The sequence below is a fragment of the Myotis daubentonii genome, chromosome 3 (genome assembly GCF_963259705.1).
Source record: "Myotis daubentonii chromosome 3, mMyoDau2.1, whole genome shotgun sequence".
Lineage (NCBI taxonomy): Eukaryota > Metazoa > Chordata > Mammalia > Chiroptera > Vespertilionidae > Myotis > Myotis daubentonii.
Genome location: NC_081842.1, coordinates 54861251 through 54864923, shown reverse-complemented (window position 1 = coordinate 54864923; position 3673 = coordinate 54861251). Strand labels below are relative to the sequence as shown.

The following is a 3673-nucleotide window of genomic DNA, read 5'->3' as shown; positions in this document are numbered from 1 at the left end:
TCTTCTATTCTTAATTTATTGAGTATTTTTTAATCATAAATGGGTATTGGATTTTTTTCAAATACATTTTTCTGCATTAATCGAGGTAATCGTGTGTGTTTTTCTAATAATGTAGTATGTTATATTGACTGGTCTTCATATATTAAACTCTTCTTGTATTCCAGGAATAAGTCCCACTTGGTCATATTGTATAATTCTTTTAATATGCTGCTGAATTCAGTTTGCTAGTATTTTCTTAAGGATTTCCCATCAATATTCATAAAGTATATTGGCCTGTGGTTTTCTTTTCTTATACTATCTTTGGCTTTAGTACCAGGATAATGCTGACCTCATAGAATGAGTTAGAAAGTGTTCTCTCCTCTTTACTTTTTTTGAAGAGTTTGAAAAAAGATGGTGTTAATTCTTCTTTAAATGTTTGGTAGACGTCACCAATGAAGCTATCTGTCTCTTTAGTGACATTATCATTTATTCTATATAGTTCTCCTGATACCCTTTAGTTCTAAACTCCACATCCCAAGGCTGCCTCCAGTTGGGCTAGGAACTGGGTCTTTAGGCTGCACTATCACTGGGAGGAGGGAAGCCCGGGTCCCGGGTGCTGGAGGGAAGCCAGTGCTGGCAGCTGGGGGAAGGAAGGCCTACTCTTGCATGAATTTTCATGCATCGGGCCTCTAGTATGCTATAAGATCTTTGGTTAATCTCTTCCTGCCCCCCTACCCTTCTTCCCTCTGAGATTCATCAGTCTGTTCCATGTTTCCATGCCTCTCATTCTATTTTATTCATCAGTTTATTTTGTTCATTAGATTTCTTGTTCATTTATTTTTTTCTTAAAGAATAGCATTCAACATTTCATGTAATACTGGTTTGGTGGTAATGAACTTCTTTAGCTTTTTCTTGTCTGTGAGGCTCTTTAAGTGACCTTCAATTCTAGTAACGAACTATAGAAATGATCCCTGAAAGTATAGTCTTACTTTCAATTCTAAATGATAGCTTTGCTGGGTAGAGTAATCTTGGTTGTAGGTCCTTGCTATTCATCACTTTGAGTATTTCTTGCCACTCCCTTCTGGCCTGCATAGTTTCTGTTGAGAAATCAGCTGACAGTCATATGAGTGCTCCCATGTGGGTAAATAACTGCTTTTTCTCTTGCTGCTTTTGAGATTGTCTCTTTGCCTTTAACCCTTGGCATTTTAATTATGATGTGTCTTGGCGTGGGGCTTTTTGGGTTCCTCTTGTTTGGGACTCCCTGTGCTTCCTGGACTTGTAAGTCTATTTCTTTCACCAGGTAGGGGAAAGTTTCTGTCATTATTCTTCAAATAGGTTTTCAATATCTTGTTCTCTCTCTTCTCCTTCTGGCACCTTCATAATGTGAATGTTGGTACACTTGAAGTTGTCCCAGAGGCTCCTTACATTATCTTCATATTTTTGGATTCTTTTTTCTTTTTGCTCTTCTGATTGGGTATTGTTGTTTTGCTTCCTTGTATTCCAAATCATTGATTTGATTTTTGGAATTCTCTACTCTACTGTTGAATCCCTGTAAATGATTCTTTATTTCAGTTAGTGTATGCTTAATTCCTGACTCATCTTTTTTCATGTCTTTGAGATTCTCACTAAGATCCTTGAAAGTCTCACTAAGGCCCTTGAAGCTCTTGTTAAGTCCCTTGAAGCTCTCATTAAGATCCTTGAGTAACTTTATAACCATCGTTTTGAACTCTTTGCAGTAGTTTGCTTGCTTCCATTTCTTTCTTTCTTTTTTTTAAATATATTTTTATTGATTAAGATATTACATATGTGTCCTTGTCCCCACGTTACCCTCTACCCCACCCCCCCGCTCATGCCCTCACCCCCCCCCCCCCGTTGTCCATGTCCATTGGTTAGGCCTATATGCCTGCATGTAAGTCCTTTGGTTGATCTTTCCCCCTTTCCCCCACCCTCCCCTACCCTCCCTCCAAAGCCCGACAGTCCAATCAATGCCTCTCCGTCTCTGGATCAGTCCTTGTTCATCAGTTTATGTTGTTCATTATATTCCACAAATGAGTGAGATCATGTGGTATTTATCCGCTCTCCAGTTCCATCCATGCTGTGGCAAATGGTTAAGAGTTCCTTTTTCTTCTTCCTCTTCTTAAAGAATACCTTTCAGCATTTCATATAATTCTGGTTTGGTGGTGATGAACTCCTTTAGCTTTTTCTTATCCGTGAAGCTCTTTATCTGACCTTCTATTCTGAATGATAGCTTTGCTGGATAAAGTAATCTTGGTTGCAGGTTCTTGCTATTCATCACTTTGAATATTTCTTGCCGCTCTCTTCTGGCCTGCATGGTTTCTGTTGAGAAATCAGCTGACAGTCGTATGGGTACTCCCTTGTAGGTAACTGACTGTCTTTCTCTTGCTGCTTTTAAGATTCTCTTTGTCTTTTGCTCTTGGCATTTTAATTATGATGTGTCTTGGTGTGGTCCTCTTTGGATTCTTTTTGTTTGGGGTTCTCCGCGCTTCCTGGACTTGTAAGTCTATTTCTTTCACCAGGTGGGGGAAGTTTTCTGTCATTATTTCTTCAAATAGGTTTTCAATATCTTGCCCTCTCTCTTTTCTGGTACCCCTATAATTCTGATGTTGGTACGCTTGAAGTTGTCCCAGAGGCTCCTTACACTATCTTCATATTTTTGGAATCTCTTTTCTTTTTTCTTTTTCGGTTGGGTATTTTTTGTTTCTTTGTATTTCAAATCTTTGACTTGATTCTTGGGATCCTCTTGTCTGCTGTTGGATCTCTGTAAATTATTCTTTATTTCAGTCAGTGTATGCTTAATTTCTAGTTGGTCCTTTTTCATATCCTCCATGGTCTCACTATACTTATTGAGGGACTCATTAAATTTATCTGCGGTTTCCATAAAATTCTTGAAAAACCTTATAAACGTGGCCTTGAACTCTATATCCAGTCGTTTGCTTTCCTCCATTTCTGCCATTTGTGACCTGTTTCTTTGTCTCCGCATTTTGGCTGCTTCCCTGTGTTGATAGAGTGGCTTTGTGTGCTAGGTGTCCTATAGGGCCCAGTGGCTCAGCCTCCCCAATTACCTGAGGTGGACACTCTTGGTGCACCCCCTTGTGGGCTTTGTGCGCAGTCTTGTTGTAGTTAAGCCTTGGTTGTTGTAGGCTCACTGGGAGGAATTGACCTCCAGGCCAATTGGCAGTGAGAATCAGCTGTGTCTACAGTGGGAGAACTTCTGTGCTGGACACCCTTCTGGGGCAAGACTTGCTTCAGTGGGGCTTTGGTGCTCACCGAGACTGCACCCTGAGTGTGTCCCTTATGGATCTGAGGAGTTGTGATCTGGATGGTCCCCCTCTGACCACTGGGTACAGTGGCTCTTAGATCTAAGGATGTGCTAATTTAGCCTCTGCCTGAGTTTACACAGCAGGAACTACGAAGAGAACTGCAGATTCCCCTTCCTTTTTTTGGAGTTTGGAAGTGCCCTGATGATGCTCAGCTGTGTAGCAATGCTAGCTGCTGTGGGGCCTTGGGCCTTCTCTTGGAAGCTCTGGGTCTATCTGGCCAGGCTGCGGTTAGGTAATTACAGGTTGCAAATGGCCGGGGCATTCATATGCAAAAGCCTCTGCCCGCAGCCTGGGCGGGCCGGGGTCTCAAGGAATCCAAGGGCGGAGGAAGCAGCTTTGGCAGAGCCTCAGCC

General features: G+C 41.5%; 1 pseudogene; it reads right to left on the bottom strand.

Moving 5' to 3' along the window:
- Positions 1 to 874: 874 nt before the first annotated feature.
- On the bottom strand, positions 875 to 966 carry LOC132231984 (small nucleolar RNA U3; annotated as a pseudogene).
- Between the last annotated feature and the right edge of the window lie 2707 nt (positions 967 to 3673).